This window comes from Pseudonaja textilis, chromosome Z (assembly GCF_049901715.1).
Source record: "Pseudonaja textilis isolate UNSWEBS1 chromosome Z, rPseTex1.2, whole genome shotgun sequence".
NCBI lineage: Eukaryota > Metazoa > Chordata > Lepidosauria > Squamata > Elapidae > Pseudonaja > Pseudonaja textilis.
The window spans coordinates 114,399,668-114,406,740 of record NC_142008.1 but is presented as its reverse complement, the minus strand read 5'-3'; the positions used below and the strand labels follow the sequence as shown (position 1 = coordinate 114,406,740).

General features: G+C 35.7%; 1 pseudogene; it reads left to right on the top strand.

The window, feature by feature from the left end:
• The first annotated feature begins 673 nt into the window (after window positions 1–673).
• LOC148124298 (E3 SUMO-protein ligase KIAA1586 pseudogene) lies at window positions 674–4,345 on the top strand (annotated as a pseudogene).
• The last annotated feature ends 2,728 nt before the right edge of the window (window positions 4,346–7,073 follow it).

Genomic DNA, 7,073 nt, shown 5'->3' with positions numbered 1-7,073 from the left:
TCTGCTCTCTCCTCCGATCCTGGCCTAGTCAGTCATTATTGTGCATGTGTGACATCGTGTGTATGTGTGGCAATCACTAACGACATTCTCCCCACCTGCCCATTCCATCCTGCCCCACCCAGTGACTACTTATAGTGCATGTGCACTATGCTTTCCACATTTTCCCGCCTGCTGTTATTGCTCCCAGCACCGGCAGTTTTAGCAGTAGCAGCAGCAACAGCCAGTCAGCCAGCAAACCATCACTGCCTGCCTTCTGCCACCCTGCTTGATTTGGGTGAGTGAGGGCAAGCCCTGGTTGCCACCACCACTACCATCTTCGCCTGCCTGGACTGCCTTGCCCAGACTGCCTCCCCAGGCCTGCTTGCCTTGTCTGGCCTGCCTGCCTGGCTTGCCTCCCAGGCCTACCTGCCTTGCTTTGACTGCCTGCTCTACCTAGACTGTGTCCTCCAGCTGCCATTACAGAAGATGCGGATCAGTGAGGGAAACTTCAAAGCAAAACCTGGTTGCCTACCTGATGCCACCGCTAGATCCGGTTGAGTCCTGACAATGATTCCCTGTCTGGCAAGCTGCCCTCACCAATGCTGCCTGCCTCACCTTCCACCATCTTCTCCCATCCATGGCCCTCCATTGTTGCTTCCTTGCCTTCTACCACCAATTGGTGAGTGAGGAGACAATGGCAGCAAGCCCCGCTGGTCGCCTTTCTTCACCTGTTGCTGCTGCCACTAGCCCCAGTCAAGTGCCAACTCCCAGGCTGGCTGCCCAGCTGTCCTCACTGAAGCAATCTCCAAGAAGACCAAGGAGGACCCTGGCATAGCTGGCTAGCCAAGTTGCCTGACTAATTTTTGGTATTTTTTTTATTTCTTTATATATATATTATTTATTTAGTATCTGTCTTGGTTTTTATTAATCATAAAAATAAAACAGATACTAATAAATAAATACATAAATAAAAATTATTTTACTATTATTGTTACATGTTGATACTGCTGTTTGTTTCTTCTTTGCATAAGTGTCAATATGTAACAATAAAACTAGTGTAACAAAAAAAATTCATTTATGTATTTATTCATATTTTCAGGATTTCTATTGTTTTTTATGATTAATAAAAACAAAACCTACACTAAATATATTATTAAAAATTAATATTTTAAAAAATAATTTTAATAATATTTTAATATAGGTTTTGTTTTTATTAATCATAAAAACAGAACAGATATTGAAAACATGAATAAATACATAAATGAATAATTTTTGTTACACTACTGTAAAATAATTTTTATTTATGTATTTATTTATTTTTTTAGTAAGTTTTGTTTTATGAATAAATATTTTCAAGCAGGGCATATACAGGTATCATTTAGGAAAAAAACAAAGGAAAACAAGTATCAACATGTAACAACAGTAGTGTAACAAAAAAAAATTAACAAAATTTCTTTGTATTGGCTTATTTCTAATTCTGTTAATTATATCAACATGTTTACAATTATCAACCCTCAGTATTTAATTCATACATAGCAATGACGATTCCCCACCTAATTTCTACCTCTTATCTCCAGCCATTTCTGCACATTATACCTTTTTAATTTTATTTTCATCTATAGGGATCTCTTCATTTTTCCACTTTGTGCAAACATAACTCTAGCCGCTGTTAACACATGTAAAATTAAATATGTATTATATTCCCTTTATTTATGTGGGTACCAATAAAAATATTTCTGGTTTGAAAATTTAAATCTATATATTGCTTTACCATTTTTGCTAACCTTGACACTACATCCTCTTGAGTAGCTATTTCAGTAATTAGCAGAGCCCACTGAACATGTTTATATATTCCAGTTTTTAAAACAGAGGAATAAATTTCAGAAAAAGAATTCGGTATTGCTGTGAATGTGCCTACCAATTCCATTCTTAATCTAACTTCTTAGATTATTTTGTGCTATTATCTTTTTCTTGATGTATGTATGTAGGGTATGTATGTATGTATGTACATTTTTAAGCTGCACTCTAAAAAGCTTAGGCAACCATCTTGGCTTCCCCAGGCTTCTCTCTCTCTCTGCTATAGGGAGAGAATTCCATTAGGGACTGTTGGTCTAGGTAAGTAGTCTTGGCTAGGAAAGATTTTTGTTCCATTACTAGCACAAAATAACAAACTCCCTTGGTTTGTTAATAGTATTTCCATTTTAAGTGTTTCTTTTTCAATTAATGAATTGTAATTATTAAAATATCAGCCATTCTTTTATATACACAGTGCAACATCCTTTTTATAGACTGTTATTTTCAAGTCCACTTTCAGTTCCGTTTCAGTCTTGTCTGGTGAAACTTATTCCTCTTCCATAACATCTTTTAAACACTAACTAGCTATAGTGTCAGGGACTCTTAAAAGTAATTGAATATTACTGATCTTCACTCCTTGCCCACCTTCTTCACTTGCCACTGCCTTCACCACTCAACTTACAACAACAATCGAATCCAAACCACTACATTGTTGATTTTTTTTTTTTGGCAGTACATTACCAAGATGAAAAGGCAAATGAATTTGGCTGCTTTCTTCAGCAAGAAAACAAAAGGAGATCCAAAAGATCCACCAGACTTCTAGACCTAGAAAACCTTGGAATTACACCATCTTCGGTCTGATCTAAGTATGGTATATAAAATCATACATTGCAATGACTTACCTGTCAATGAATACTTCAGCTTCAACCATTACAACACAAGAGCACACAATAGATACAAACTCAAGGTTAACCACACCAAACTTGATTGCAGGAAATACGACTTCAGCAACAGAGTGGTCAATGTCTGGAATACTCTATCTGACTCTGTGGTTTCTTCCCCAAACCCCAAAAACTTTAACCTTAGACTGTCTACTATTGACCTCACATCTTTCCTAAGAGGTCTGTAGGGGGTGTGCATAAGCACACCAACATGCCTACCATCTCTGTCCTATTGTTTCTTTTATTTTTCTTATTTGTACCCATTTCATGTATTCATAACTATGTATATACTTATACCTATTATTTTGTAAGTGATTAACAAATAAATAAATAAATAAATAAGAATCACATCCACAACCATTGGAATCAGGAGAAAGCAGCATCAGCACATCATCCACACTGCAACCAGGGGAAAGCAGAAGCAGCACATAATCCATACCACAGCCAGGGGAAAGCAGTAGCAGCACATCATCAAGTACTGGAAGTACTGAGTCGGATATTGAAAAAAATCTTCCTGACTGTTGGACATTGCAGCAGTACAACAATTTTAGGGAAAAAATATGATGGACTGGAAGTTTCCCAGAAAAAATTAGGTTGCAAGCATTGCAGAAGATTTGAGATTTCAATCAAAGAAAAAAGTGTCCACGGAGCAAAGGAATGGAAGAATTTCCAAACTGAACCACCAGGAAAGAGTAAAGAAGTACATCAAGCTTCTCTCACAAAGAAATTGAAGGAACATTTCTCATCTAAAGCTCACAACATTTGTACAGAGAAGTTGAAGCAATGTGAGCAGGATGTGATAAGCAAAGGACTGGAGAGCATGACTGAGAAATCTTTGGGTAGTACATGTACAGTGTTTACTATAGTGTACAGTCTAGCACAAACGTGCAGACCATTTTCATATATAGAAGATCTAATTGAATTGCAAATTAAAAATGGTTTAGATTTGGGAACTGGGTTGCATTCACATAAAACTGCAGTTGCAATTATAAATTTCATTGCAAAAGACATTAGGAAACATTTGTTAGCAAAATTATTTTTTAAAAGAACTCACAAAATCTGTTTGATAATTAATGAAGCCTCAACAATATCTTCCAAATCAGTTCTTATACTGTACTTAAAAGTTGAGGATCCAGTTTTCTCACCAACAATTTTCCTTGAACTAGTAGAATTGGATAAATATTATGCAGAGACAATATGTTGTTCAGTTATGGAAAGTTTGAATAATTTGAGTTTAATAAGAACTATCTAGAGAAATATTTAACTGGATTTTGCTCTGATGGTGCCATGTTATGCTTGAGAGAAAATCTGGGTTAAGCACTAGGATAGCCAAAGACTTTCCAAACATTATAATATGGCACTGCTTAAACCATTGTCTGCAACTTGTTTTAGATGATTCTAATAGGGAAATAAAGCAAATAAATCATTTTCAAATCTTTATTGATAAAATATATTTTATTTTCCATCAATCGAATAAGAACCTAATTGAACTTCACAAAATTTCCGAACAACTTGAGATTGAAATTGTAAAAATTGATAGAGTTTTTGGACCAAGATGGGCTGCCTGTAGTTTAAGACAAACCCTAGCTGTGCAGTGTGCTTATCCCGTGCTACATCAGTTTTTCTGTTAAAAAAATAATAATACTCCAGTATAGCTGCCCGTCATGAAAACAGATATCTTCTTACTGATTTGACCTTGATGATTGATGTCGTAGCTGAAATATCTCTCTTTCTAATGCATTGTAAATGAGAAACATAGACATTATGAAGGCTGAAAAACTTGTGGTAAGATCAATTAAATCATTTGAAATGTTTATAAAGGAAAAGGGTGCATATGAAAAAAAAGGTTGATGGATTAATTACTTCAGAAACCCTGAAGTATATAAATTTGTACAAAATCATCAATTTGTGGGACTTCCTCATGAAAGACTTATAGAAAGCATTGTAACTAATTTGAAGAAAAGATTGATGAATTGTGAACATTTAAAAACAGGCTGCCAATGTAAAGACACTGATAAATTTAAATTTCTAAATTATTTGGAGATAGATTATTGGAACATCAAAGAAGTGGTGGTTCCATGGAGAGCAGCTGAAGAACAATTGGTTGCATTTGGTGAAATTTTCAGTTATGAAATCATCAATTATGATAATTACCATTAATGATTATCATGATTTCACAGAAAATGTATTAAAAGATTTGGAAAAATAAACAATTCCTTGCAGCATTAAAAAGGCTAGAGATGTTGTTAGGACTATTGCAGTCAGTTCAGCAGAGGCAGAAAGTGGTTTCTCGCAGATGAACACAATATATTCAGAGGGCAGCCCCTTCCGGTTTGCCAGGCTTCAGTGGCAGCGGGGATTTGCGACTGTGCGCGATCCCTGTTGTGCTAGCCATCTTGGTGCCTCTGATCCTGATGCGTCTGGAGGATAAGGCTGCCCTGTAGAGGCAGCCGAAGATAGGGAGGATCTGGGAAGGGGTTAGGGGGTGTCGCAGAACCCCTCCTCACCAGCTTAACCTCCTTTCCTCAAGGCGGTGGAGCGGCGGTCAGTAATGGCGGCCACAAAGAAGCCGGCAGCTGGAAAAGATTGTGCTGGAGGAAGAAGGAGAAAGAAGAATCAGAAGTGAAAGTGCTGGCTGAGCCGGGAAAATAACAACCTTTAAAACCCTGGAAACGGAATTGCTTGAATTGCCTGAAAGATACATTGTATCCCTAAGAAGAGAAAAGCGGCGGAGAAAGCTGTCAAGGGAAAACTTTTTCTTATTCACTCTCCCACCCCATAGAAATAGCAGACGGAGACTTGGAAAATATATCTGGGCACCGAAGGTAATTCAATTTGAAAGTTAAAGACATGGGATAAAGGATTTCTGGACATTGGATTTCACAACTTCAGAAATTGGAAAAGCCGTATTTGAGGTATGGATTTCTGAGCATTTAAAGGGAAATTGCTGTTGTAAGTGGGGGGAGAGGAAAAAAAAATTTTTGGAGCAGAACTTGAAAAAGGAGGAGACTGCCTAGAACTTTAAAGAAAGATATATTTTAATGGGAACTCTTTGATCAATCAGTAACCCCAGAAAGAGAAATAGAAGAAAGAAAGAAAAAGTATTTAAAAAAATAGTTTATTTGGATCTCTTAGTGACTTTGGAACTTTTTGGAATTATTCTTGATTAAAAATACTTGGGTGGTTTTTGAAGAAGTTTTTCTCTTCATGATGGCATTGCTTCTGGATGAACTAAAAATTCAATATCAAAAATATAAAAAAGAAGAGCAAGATGGAAAAGACACTTTGGGCACTCTTTTTCAATTTCTAGAAATGGTGGTATGCACTTATGAAAAACTGACTACGCAGCAGGATGACTGGAATAAAGAAGAAGAAGAAGCCATCTTGGATGAACAATGGGTTTTCTTTCGGGAGGAGGAGGAAGAGGAAAAGAAAAAGGGGATTTTAAGGTTTGAGAAAACAATCCAAAAAGAGAAAAATGAGATGAAAGGTGGATACAAGGTTAGAAAACAACAGAAAGGGGGTAAGCAGAAGAAGAAAAGGGAGGAGGAGAGACAATGGGGTAAAAAGGGCAAGGAGAAAAATAAACAAGAGAGAAAGGAGGGGAGGAGAAGCCTTAATGGTGGGAAGCAAGATTTAAAGAAACAAAATCTATTTAGAGACAATGGGTAAATTTAATTGAAAAAGGGATTCTGGAAGGTACATAAGATTGTGTTTTTATATGTGTATTTAGAGTAAAATGTGTATCAATATATATGATTAGCTTTTTAATGGTATCGATGGTGGTTTATATGCTTTTATTTTGTAATTGTAGTGTTCTTGTTTTTCTTATAAAATTTATTGTGTAATTTTAGAATGTACTAATCAGAATCCCAATATAATGTAAGTGTTATATTAAGTATTATTAAGTTAGGGGAAAGAGTCAAAGGCGTTACTCCAACCAGTGTACAGGAGAAGTATATTTAAAGAGAAAAGATGGATGGATAACTGGAAAAGAACAGACAAAGAATGATAAGTATTATGAATTGAATTGAGATAAGATAAATAAAATAAAACTAAGAAAGATAAAAGAGGGAAGAAGCTATATAGAAAATTGAAAATGGTAATAAGATATGGAATGATATATAAAGTAAATATGATTTTTGAATTTGCATCTGTGCGAAGAGTTTTAACCCGGGATCAAGCAGCTTTCAGAAAAGATGTTTTATGTTTTTTATATTTTATGTCTTGTATGTTTGTGTATTGTTTCTTTGAAAGGAAAAAAAATAATTAGTAAGAAATATAATTTGGATAATAGAATGAAAAGGAGATATTGGGATAAGATATGAAGTTGAGCAGATAATGTAAATATACATATTA